We start from the raw sequence: 13,155 nt of genomic DNA on the forward strand, positions 1-13,155 counted from the left end.
GCAATCACCCCTGTGGCAGGCGAGACCCTCCTGGCCCACATTATTTATGCCTCATAGAGTTTAAACTCCCCTCTCCAGCTTCAGCCATAAACCCCAGCCTGGCCTTGAGATACTTCCCAATGAAAGCATCATCAAAAAAAAAAATCCCAATTACGTTTTTTGGGGATGTTCACTTGTCAGACGTAAGGAAGCCAGCCACACCGTGTCAATAATAATGAACTTACTAGGCTGGAAAAGAAATATTGATCACCTTGCTCACACCATCCAACAGTAAATCAGTAACAGCATCAGGAGGTAGAAATAGTTCCGTCTTTGCATGAAAGGGATTTTTAAACAGCACGTGAAGCGTGCAAGAGCATTCCTAAACTGCATGATGCAACAGTGTGCAAACTACACACCTCGGAAGTTCTGTAAGATTCTAGAAGCTGCATGGCTGCTTTAGCAGGACACTCCAAACCTGCTAACTGACCCAGGGTAGAAGCAACATTTATTAATTCAAAACAAATGGCCCTATACCTTGGTTATAACCACAGGGACATACCCACAGCAATTTCTGAACTCTTTCAACTGCATAACATAGCGCCACATACCTTGAAAACTGAATGACAATTTATCTCTGAACTCAGTTCAACATAAGAAAATTTAGCACAGGTATTTAACTACCAACCACACGTGAGAAAAGACCAGTTAAAGGATAACGGAGGACAGCGTAAGCTTACCAGCAACAGAAAAAAGGTATTTTCAAAGGGATGCTGCAGCTCATCCCCAACAAGCTTTAGATAAGCCTTCTCCCCCTCTGCTACCAGACAGAGGGATCACTTTTACAACCTCCGGCTGCAACACATGAACAGCGAGAGGGTTCACCTGGCACCGTTCTGTCCCAGCTCCCCACCCCAGCAGGACAGCAAAGCACCCAAAGCTGAGAACCTGTGCACAGCCCCTTCCACACAGTTACAGCCTGCTTTTAATTACACCCAGGGCAACACAGCATCAATCCCAAACACGCTGACTCTACTTCAGTACGGGACAGTAATTTTCAGTCTTCCCTCCGCAGTCTACAGCCTCAGCTGAGCAATTCTGAAAAAGCCATGTCCTGGTGAGGCAGCCAAGCCCTCTCCCATACACTCCTGACCTACAGATATGCTTAATATGTTAATTTTTGTTTTGGTTTCAGAACAAAACCTGCCTTTTAAAGAAAATTTTAACAGATTCTAAACCAGAAACACTGCACTCCCCTGAGGCATTAAAAAATGCAAACTGAAGACTTCCCATGTGTCAGGGTTATTACTTATTTCCTTCTAAAAACAGAAGAACTGTTGCAATAGTTGTAATGCTCCAGCTCACTAGGCCAAGAAGATGTTTTCTTTGTGCACATTCATTAACCATAGTGTGGAACTCAATAACTGTTCTAATTTCCTACCTTAAATGTTTTTCTTCCCCCCAGTTTTCATTTTATGCTTTACATTTACATAGGACTACACTCCACCACTTACCTTGAGAGTCTAGTTGCTGTCAAACACAATAAACGGAAAGGAAAAGTGTCTGGAATCACAGAAGCTTTAGTGTTGAAAATTTTAATTTAATTTCTATAAATTAATTTAAGCACTCAAAGCTTTCTTTGTCAGCCACAGATGAGAAACTGATAAGCTTTGAAGGCAAGCAAATGTGCTTTTTTTAGTCAAATCTCTCAAGTAAATATTTATGTTAGATATAATGAGAGATGTTATTTCACACCACAAATTAAATCCCAGGTAGTTATTAAATCTAGTGCAACACTATGAAACTCTGGGGTACTGTTGCCCACAATAGGTGCACTGTAATGAGGTTGGCCGAGCACCAGGAGGGTCTCTGAGCTTCATCTCCAAACCCAGAGCACTGCTCAAGCCACTCTGTGGCCTCAGGAGCCCTCGGTACCGAGCCTGGCTCAAGGACAGATTTACCGTGTGATACAGGGAAAAATCACCTAACCCTGCCCACGTCTGCTGCTTTTGTAAAATGCATCTGTCTTCAGGACCACCACACTGTCTCTTCCCTAGTTTTCCAGGACATTCACTCTGTGCAGGAGAAGAGGGCCCAGTCCTGGGATCCTCTGTGCTGCCCAGCAGCCACCCCAGCTGGAAGATGTTGGATTCCATGTACCCCATCTGTGGACTGGCCTTATTGTGTGCAAGCACACGGAGCCCCAACCCCTTCTCTGAAGTCTTAGAGATGCAAAAGACATATAACATTGGATTTGATCTCTACAAATCAATATAGCAATATTCACTTGGCTGAGGCGTAGAAGAGACAAAAACTGCCTTGTGCAAAGTCATCCTGAATCCAGCCCTGACAGAACAGCATAAGGTTCCAAAAGCAAGTGTGCTGGGGAGCTGTGATGCCCAGCGTGGCCCAGAGGCGGCTGGAGCTGCAGCAGAGGAACAGCACCAGCTCCCATCTTCACACTCACACCCCCGGGACATGATAGAGCAGCACCAGATGTAAATGCTGCTTTTTTTCTTTTTCCCTTTAAGTATCTTATTTGGCTAATTGCACAATCACAAGGAGGCTTCAAAGCATAACAAAGAGTGGCTAACAACACTTCATGGGTAAAAAGGCCTTTCTCCTTTTCCTCTAATAACCACTGATGATGGACCATTATCCTACCATGTTGCCCTGCCTTGTTGTGCCTTAATGCATATATTTAACAAGATTACTTATGAGTATAGCACAGTGGACGTCTAATAAGGCAAGAACATTAATTTTGAAAGTCCCACTTTATCTCTTATTACTGCAATATTTTTGCCTGCTGCCTTGGCAGAGCACGAGGGCTGTAAACCAGCAGGGCCAGGCACTGGGATTCCTTTACTCCCCTTGGAGCTGCTTCACTGAGCGTAGTTACAATGCTCTAGTTACGGCAAGTTGTAAGAGCTGTTTTGGATAGGGCACTTTTAAGTCATTCCAAAACATATGCAAGGAAAGGGAAAGGTTTGGCTGGAACAGATTAAGAAGGAAAGGCCAAAGGAAACACACTCGGGTATCATCCATAACCCCAGCACAGTGCAAACACCCAGGTTGGTGATGGAACTGGGGACCATCTCCCCACTGGTGTGGTGGGATCCAGCCAGCGAGCCTGGGGACATGCACAAGTCAGCACACAATGACACCTCACCACAGGCTTGTAGTTTGGTGCCCATGAGCAACCCCACTGAAAGTAAAAATAACACCATGTGCTCGAAGTCAGGACAGCAGCTTTCAAACACACAATTTAGTAAGACAAGACAACAACATCCATCTGTCCTTCCCAAACAGGAGGGCAAGTGGCAGCCTTGCTGCTGTTCCTGCTGGAGAGGAGCACAACATCCCACCAGCGAGCAACACTGCACTGTATGGTCACCCAGACAAGTTAGCTATAATACAGAGATGCTCACTCAACCTCCTCTCACTCCTCAAGTGTCACGAAGTTGGGAAAACTTTTTAGCAAGATGACGCAATTCCAAAAGTACATTAAATGACAGAAGCACCAAGTTGCAAAATAAGGCATGTTCTTGGTACTGGCAGACCATCATAACATTTTCCTATGTTCATCAGGATAATAAAACAGAAGGTAAAGCTCTGCAAACACAAAATTAAGCTAGAATTATAGCTGAGAGGGACTAGGAATAGTGCTGTGTTTCACTAACTACCTAACAATGAAGAATACAAGCATTCACTTTCTAAAGAAAGAATGCATCCGTAGTATGCTAAATGCAATAAGTATTAATTGAGTCATTATTAGCAATCAAAATCTAATTTCTTTGTCACTTTCTGATATCTTAACTAAAGGCATATTTGCAATACTATTATAACAAGTTACAGTTTGAGCAATAGAGCTGCTTGCAATAATTCAGAAACATGTACACTTTCATATGAATATATCATGCCTAACTAATGAGATTGCTCATTTCATAACTTCAGTTCCATTTTTATTATTTCATAAAACTGGAAGTCCTTATCCATTTTATGAAAAACACCAAACCTTTGTGAAATTCATTAAATAAGCATAAAAAATTCATTAAACAAGTGAATTGCATTCATGGCTGCTTTGATGCAAATGCCCTTTAAGCAATGTAAAACTCCATATTGATTTAACCTTTCATGTTCTGATATTTCCATGTGGAGATATATATAAATATATATAAAACCTTTATTCAAGGAATGAAATTAAGTGCTGATCCCTTGATCTCCAGCCAGGGTGAGGTAGATTGGTCAATTTAAATAGTCACTGCTGATCAGCAAACAGCTGAGTTTGTATTAAAACAGAGCACTAGTATTTCTGTACATCTTTGCTGGCAAATAAATACACATATAATATCTTGGGCCAAATCGATACAATGCCTGAAGTTTCCTCTGTAGCAGAAAGTCAATCAAATATTGGTCAAGTCCTACGGGACTAGTTATAACAAGGCCACGCTGGTCAAGCAGAATGTAGAAGATGTTCTCCTGGGTACCTGGTGAGGTTTAGCAACTCATACCCATTTCTCTTGTCCCACTGAAAGCTGCTGCAAACAGCACAGCCAACGAAAGCCAGGGTCTGTCTGAACCTCCCGCCATGTCCCACCTGCACCAGGGAGCTGCCACACCGAGGGATCGGCTCAGTGTTCTTGGGGTTACTCTGTGCCTTCATCCAGTGCTTGCGATATTCAGTTGTCTCACTTCCTACCTGTAAACTCCACTGAAATCCCCTCCTAGTCCTTACGGCTGCATGAAGAATTAAAGAAATCACTAATCCCTAGTCCAATAGAGTCATTCTCTATGTTTCCAATACATTGCACCACGGAGGAGATAATGTGAAAAAGTCTCATTGGAAATATACCACCTGCTACCTAAAATGTGTCTGATTATACCCAGCATTGTCATGGAATAAAGTACTTTTACTCCTTCAATTATCCAAAAAATCCCTGTTCATGATAAGCAATAATTTCCTCAAAGGGTTATAACAGTGCAATCGCAGCAAGCTAAGAAAAGTTGAAAATATATCCGCCGTACGCCAAAATAACCATTCCCACAGCTGAGGTTCATGCTGGAGGTCAGTAAGTCACCAACTGCTCATCCCACCACACAGCCCTGGGAGGTCAGCGACGGCAACGGGATTTCAAGACCCACCCATGGTTGCAGCCAGGCCCGGCAGGACGATGAGCAGAGCTGGGTGGCAGCTGCTGTACACCCGTGCACTGCTGCACTGCCCCTTTCTGCCGTGCCTTGTCTCCAGCAGGCTGAACTCAGATAACAAACAGCGCAGGCAAGAGGGAGCAACATACCAGCCCTGCAGCTTCCCAGGGTCCACATTGCAACGACGCTGTTCCTGAGCCACCTCCCTACAGCCTTTCCGTGCCTCATTTTCCTTCCCGGGTGCCTCTCCTGCACATTTGCTTCTCCCTCAGCTCATACGGCTCCAGTAAACTGGGCCAGAAACAACTCTATTTCCATTTCTAACCATTTAAATTATAAACAATAATTTTTACATACCAAACCAGCATTTAATCCTCATATTTCCCTCCAAAACACACCCAGACATCCTTATTCTCAGTAAGCCCAGCCAAACAAAACAAATCAAGTTTCTAGGCCAAGACTTCCAGGAGTTTAAAATAAGCCCAGAAGCACTAAAACAAGTTTCAAAAAGAAAAATCACAGCCAACATATTTAAAGTATCATCATTTTTAAAACTCTCCCCACTTTTTACCCTATGTCCCAGAAGATACCGCTTCAAAAGGAGAATCACATTGAAAATAAGCTTTATAATAATGGAGTTTTAGCCTTCATCACAGAACTGCCCAAGCCAGCAGAGCAGGAGACTGTTCCCTGTTCTGTCATCACGGCAGCGAACAAAAAGATGGATGGAAACATCATCACTTCCCACCCTTGTGCTTCTCAGTCCCCCCACTCACCACCCCTGAGCTGGCTGAAAACAAGCCCTCCAAGGAAGGGCATCTGTGATTGAACAAGCCCAAACCAGCACTTTAAGCCATTTAACTTAATCGTTATTAGGTTTTAGTTTAGACACTATTGACACCATTGGCCAGCAATGAGGCCCCAGGTACCCTGCAGATCCTCAAGCACCAGTCTTCGGAGGGCACATTTCCACCCGCAGCAAGATTTAAAACTGGCAACTGGCCTTATAATAATTAAAAAAAAAAAAGGGGCGGGGCGGGGGGGGGGGGGGGGAGGAGAAGGTGGGATTAAAAACCTTGGGAGCTTTTTTCATGATTACTAATTTAACAGACAAACTATGTTTTATTGATAGTTCCAATAGTAAATTTGCCTTCTGTACACACTGCTGCTGATGCCTAAAATAAGATGTGTAAGAAGAGATAATCTTGTGCCTAAGGCTTTCTTAGGATAATACACAACACAAGCTCACAACAATTCAACCAAGAGAGATTCAATAGAGAACTGCTCTGCAAGAGCTCCTTGCCTTTCTGGATGGAAAACGAGCTGGCGTCTCGTGCTGCTATCGGCCTCCCCACACAGGCAAGCACCAACTCACACAAGCATCAGTCCTGCAGATTTATTCAGAAATTAGATTTTAAGAAAATCTTTGGTGTGACAGCACAGTAGCTTTTAGAATTCGACTGTCTGCGTGCTGTTGGAAACGGAGTTATAGACTGCAGAGAGCCTGCAGCACAAACACAACTCCTTCATCTGGGGCAACGTTACTTGGCAGGGATATAAAATTACTTCTATGTATTTTTTGGAGAAAAAAAAATATTATCCTTAAATTTCACAGGTGAATGAGCAAATCTGGTGTGCCTCAAGGTCAGTGGGACAATCCCGGCTGAAAGTCTGACCTGGGATCTTCCAAGCCCCCTGACTTGTACCATGAGATGTCACACCATGGTCACACAGGGACTGTGCACAGGTGCCAGTAACTGTCCCTCACCGCACACAAATGCGCCCACTGTCACCTCCCATCCTTCCCAAGCACACACTTCCAGCTCAGCTGTCAGTGGGGAAACTATTGCAGCTGCAAATAACCAGGGTGCTGCTCATGTGCAGCCACGGCTCCCGCAGCCTTTTCCTCCCATTTAAATCAGTTTCACTTGAGGAAAAAAAAAAAAAAAAAATCCCGTTTGTTTTAGCTAGGCTAACTAGTCAGTGATGTGTTTGGCTGGAAACCTGTTATGTTTTGCTACTTTATCATGTTGCTATTTCCATGTTCAAAAGCTAGTTAAATTATTTACGCTACACTTCATATATTGTGTACAACACTTGCCTTGACATGAACAGCAGCAACTGCAAAGCCAGTTTCCTTGAGCCAGTGCTTTGGAATAACACAGAGTGCCGTGCTTTGCAGGGAATGACCCATTCAAAACCTCAGCTCTCATCCCTCCCAAAAAATCAAGAGCTATGTAGACATGAATTGGCTTCAAAGTTTCAAAGAGCAATGTTGATACAATTCCGAAGGATATTACAAAATACAAGCTATAAAAGGAATAAACTGAGCATTAGCTAAGTGCATGAGCTACATCTAAAATTCACTGTGAATGATAAATTGCTTTCAGCCAATAACACCCAATGCTATTTTAAAATGTATATTATAGAACATGTACTTCAAGAGGCTCTGTGAATATTTTATTATACCATCCCAATCATTTACACTGTGTGATGTAAGTCTCATTGTAGTTGCACTCCCTTTTAAGGTACAGTTTCATTTCCTCCCTGTCTTTTTATTTATTTAATCACAACTCAATTGAACTACCATTTCTTTGCTCATCAGCAACCAAACGGGGCATAAGAGTCAGGAAGTCTCCAAAACTCTGAAGTACTTCTGTGGCCAGAAAAACACAAACCTCCAGGATCCACCATGGGTGCTCTAGTACAGAGCAAACCCTTGCTGCTGCTTTTCCCTCACCAAACAGCACCAGCCACCTCAGCAGAGTCAAAGGTGTTTTCTCCATGCCCCCTCATTTTCTGCTGCATTCCCTCACCACAAGGGCCACGCGCAGCAGCAAAGGCAACAAACTCAGCACCAACCCCAAGCCCATTCCAAGCGATGTTTATGTGCTGCGGATCCAACGGCACCTCCCCAGGAGCCAGCAGAGGAGAGCGCGGTGCTGCACAGGCACGGCTGCTGCCTGACGAGCTCCCAGCTGCATTCCCCTTCTCTGGATTTTAGTCTATTGAGAATAATAACATGTACGTAAAGCAGAACGGGGGTCAAAGGCTGTGGAAGGAGATTACAAACAAAATCTTACGGTATAAAACATTACTACACTTTCCACATTGATCAGGAAGCCCAGGTGCTGCTATGTGCCTTATTGTATATTATTATTAAAATTCAGTTAAGAGGTATTTTACTGAATCGGGTCAGGGCCTGAGTGTTCCCTTCAGTTCAAGCCTTGATATTGCACAGGTCTTGTGAACTTAGTCACAGTTATCAGGAAACATTACAAGTCAAATCAATATTTTATAGCCTTCACACAGATCATAGTCTGAAACTATCAGCACAGTGCTCTGAACAGAAGGATTTGCAGGAGCTAAAATAATTTACACTAATAAGGCACTGATCCATGCAGTCCTTAATGACCATTTAGCTTTGGCAATACTTTTTACCATTATTGAGCTACTTGGAGTTGGCTTTGTTTTGTTTTCTGCACCCCCAACAGAAAACTCCTACATCAGATTAAGAACACAAGCAGTAACCTAACCACAAGGCTCAGTTCCATGTAAATTCATTCCAATTATATAAGCTGCTAAATTAAGAAATGAGGTATTTAAAACAAAGGGGTTATAACAGCGCCACAGATATACAAACAAACATCACAGAAGTTCTTAATTCCATTTCTTGCCTTCTTTGCTTATTGAAGTGCCATATGCTGCTGCAAGTGCTATGAAAATATCATAAGATCATAATTATAAGGTTTGTTGAATTATAGAGTAAAGAAGCCACTTATTTACATTTAAATATGAACAGTGGTAACTGAAATGTCACATGCTTCTCTGTTCTTGACTCCAGAAAAATATTTATCTACCAACAGCTTGATGTGCTTTGAACAACGGCCTGGATTCATGAAAGGGACTGCTCCTCACATCACTCGCCACTTTTATTTATTTCTCCCTTCTGATTTACAAACTCAAATGGGGGCTCCTGAAGTGCTCAGGCACTGACGTAGCGATGAAGACACCACGATGCAAACAGGATTGTTACTAAGTTTGCGTTCAATAATTCTTTGCCCTGCCAATATGGGAAGCCCTGCAATAGCTTTGGGAAATCAATTTTAAATTGACCTCATTGAACTGATGCAAAACCCTACTGCAGATGCATTTAAACTGATTAGCTCTTGTTAAAGTCCAACAGCAAGCAAACCTGAGTCAGGCTGATGTTGAGTATACACCAAGAGGGTTTACAAGAGTCTAAAATGAAAATAGCATTAGTTGAACCAGAATCGTTTTAAGGGGAAAAAAACATCTAGAGGCTGCCCCAAAGGCACTGCCATCCTGGGCACATTCTGCTGTGCCCAACTCCTGAAGCTTGACCCTCCATACATCACCACCACCAATGTCAGCAGAACACCTCTGAGAGGTTCAGTTCCACCAGGCGAGTTGACAAGAAGAGCAAAAGGCCAGACCAGAGGAAAGCAGCTGGCTGAGAGCAGCCCAGGGCTCAGACTCACAGAGGCAGCGTCCAGCCTCCCTGCGTGCTCGCCCCTGAGAGATTTGCCATCTGGGAAAGGCACTCTGGAAAAATCCCTAAACCAGCAATACTTGGGCCTGAGCCTCCCCTGAGGAAGGTTAATGTCTCTCTGGAGGGAGCTGGACGGCCTGCTCCCCGGCACGCTCCAGCTCCAACATCTGTGCCCGCCACAGAGATGCCTGCAAGACTCAGAAGAGCATCTAATGATGAGCACTCCCAGACTGTGTTTTTCTAGGTCTAAAAATCATAACCTGTCTTGCAAAGCCTTCGTCTATTTTGAGGTTACACAAGTGATTTTTGCTATCATGCATTTTTCTTTTTTGTTAGATATTAATAATTCTCATCATGCAAGGACTGAAGTCTGGGCCTTTTTTTTGGTCTTTCTCCAGGAGGCCTGTTCCACTGCACCGTGTGAAAACCCTGGGGGACTTTTACCAGCTCTGTTTAATAGCCACACACTTCACCACTGAGTTAATGGTAAAGCTTTCAATTAACAGAAGCAGTTTTAGGCTAATGCTAAACCAATGAATCTTAGTCACCTGCTCTGCTTCCTTCTACCTTTCCCAAAACACTCTTTGTTTTCTGGTTTAATAATTGAATGTACCCAGGCCTTTATGAAGACTCTGAAGAGAAACCAGGCTGACTGGAGCTTGGTGAGAACAGGTAGCGTTTGTAAGAAAACACTGAGCAGAGGAGAAAGAAAAATATTTGGAGCAGTCATGACTTGTATTGAACACTAACAGAACTCTTCAAAGTCATCACATCAAACACAGGCAGAGATGGGTCTCTGCTGGGTTGTGTCACTCCATCTGCGGGAAAGCACATCATGGTGACAGGAACGGCCGATACCCAAGAGCCACAACAGCATCTCCAAGGCAATGGGTCAATAAACAGCATAATGAAATTTGACAGTAACTTCATTTGTGAAATATACGCTAAAGCTATCAGGACAAAAGTGCTAATAGCAAGGGCAACATTTGCATAATTACACTGACTTTAAGGCTCGGGTTTTAAATTGACCTAACAAGGTCTCTCATTGATGCAAACCGCAGCGGGCTCCGCTGTGAGGAGGCAGCACGTGTCCCTGGGTTCTGCTGCTCACCACGCCGGGTCACCCGCCCTCGGCTGCCACAGAGCAGTGACTTCCAGTACTGGGGCTGTATGGAAGCAGAGATATAACACCGGGCACTAGGGAGCAAATCTGGTGTATGAAGAATACTGGGGTTTTATATTTTCTGCATCTCTTTGGTGCCCAAGATCTTCCAAATAACCCTCACTGCTACCCCTCATCCTCACAGCTCTGCTTCAGCACCACACCATACAGATCAAGCTGGAAGGACAAACACGGGAAAAATTAGCAGCCCAGAAGGAATATCAGAGCAGACTAAAGACATGATGTTTTAAAAAAAAAAATGACCATCCTTTGGCACCACTGGACATTCATATCACACCAGTTAGAACCCTTCCCTGTGGGGTTAACTCTATACCTACAAACAGTATGGGCTTTTTTTTTTTAACAAGTTTTTACAATTAATACTAGAGAGGCTAGTTGTGTACAGTCCATATGTGGGACTTAGTAATTCAGAAGAGAATGAATATTTATTACATAAAACGATATTCCTATCGTGGTACGTGTTTAACTGAGCTTGCTACTGCCCAGGGCTTGTTTGTCACACATGACCAAGCCAAAGGCACAGAGGAGACAGGAGGCAGCTGCTGCAGTCGTGGTGCTACCCAGTCCCAAACTGGAGAGCTCCCAAACTGGTGACCTTCTTAGAGAGAGACACACGCAGCCCCACACACAAGCTGTTTGCAAGCAGGACCCGCCTGGCCAGGGCTGTAGGGCAGATTTAGGGAGGCTGTTTCCCACTTGTGCCCACAGTTTTGATGCTCAGGGCATCTCAGGCCCTGCCCGTTCTGTCCCCCCGAGCACACCAGGCAAAGGGGGGGCACTCAGTTCTTGCTGCAATGAAACCCTGTAACAGTCAGGCTACAAGCCATGGAAGGAGGCTGAATAAATATTTAGGTACAACAGAAGACTATGGGTTAAACCATCTATGGGGCAACATTTTTATTGAACTATTTTGCAGAGTAAAGCTACACAGAAAGGGATGAGGAGCACAAGCAAGCAGGGCAAGGACCTCACAGCGAGGCTATTCCGATGCTGTTGGCTGCCCGCTGCATATTTACTCAGGCTTTTTCTAGCTCTGCATAATCAAAGAGGCACTGGGAGCTGATGCACAAGGAAAAAGAAAACAAGCAGATGAACAAGCCTCTGGCCATCATTTCAGGTTCAGCCTTGTGAGAACCTTTGCTTTTACATGCAACTTTGGAGAAGCAGCAGCTTCCAGGGTCACCCCACACCCTGGGGAGGCACCCAGGACACCCACTGCTCTCTGCATCAGCAGTTGTTACAACTGACTTACCTTTCCTTCTCAGCAACAGCCAGTTAAATATATACAAGGGTCTCCTCCACCACTACACAGCTCTGGTGCTAAACCCATCCACCCAAAACCCAGTACATATTTCACAAAGATGAAAAGACAAAAATACACAAAACAGCCATGGTAGCTAGAGCACTTTCCTCAGAGATGAATAATGGACTGAGAATAATATGTGCATACTTATAAAAAAAATAAAACCAAGCACCAGCTAAGAAGAGGATAAACCCTTCCCAGGGACAGTAAATTAATGACTAAAGTAATAAAACGATAATAAAAAAAAAAAATCAAACTCGTATTGTTAAGTGTTTAAAACCTTTTCCAGTTTCTCTGATGAGCAGTCAGTACTCTGTTCCACAATAAAACATGTCATTTCATCATCCATAGAGCCTCCCCATGATATATAAATGAATCATTTTCTCCCCTTTGTCTCCAGAGAATTTATAACACTTTATACTTAGTTCCTATATCTCCTCCAAGATGATATGCTACTCCAGTTACGCACTGCTGTGTGCCTTGACCAAGGGTGGAGGTAACTCCTGCCTCTGCTACTGAGTTATTCTGCAGGCTCAGGAAAGCACCTCCCCTCTTTGCAGCCCACTCACCACCACCCCAGAAGAGCCTGGGCAGGCGCAGCCTCTCCCAGGGTGCTCCCCAGACCCAGCACCAGTGCAGCTGAAGTCACAAGCACAGTAGGGACAGCAGCACATCGCTCACCCACCTCGGGCAGTCCTGGTCCAGCCACACAGCCCACGCTCCTGCTCCCAGCCATGTTTCACCCCAAAGCATGGCCCAGCTCACTCCACCCTCCTGCTCCAGGTGTAGCAAATCCTCTGAACTAAAGCCTTACCGAGCAGTCCTTAATTTGGGCTGCAATTGCTCCCACCTGTGGGCAATCCCCAGTTAAAGTGACAGGGAGCAGGGCTAGCTCCCAGACCCACCTGTGGCTGCCATCACCCACACCAAGAGCCGCGTTTTAATATTATTTATAAAATCCACATTATTTATAAAGTGTGGTGGATCCCCCAAAGCACACAGCTCAGGTTTTTACTCAGCCCTGCTTGG

The sequence above is a fragment of the Streptopelia decaocto genome (assembly GCF_964273445.1).
Source record: "Streptopelia decaocto genome assembly, chromosome: 11".
NCBI lineage: Eukaryota > Metazoa > Chordata > Aves > Columbiformes > Columbidae > Streptopelia > Streptopelia decaocto.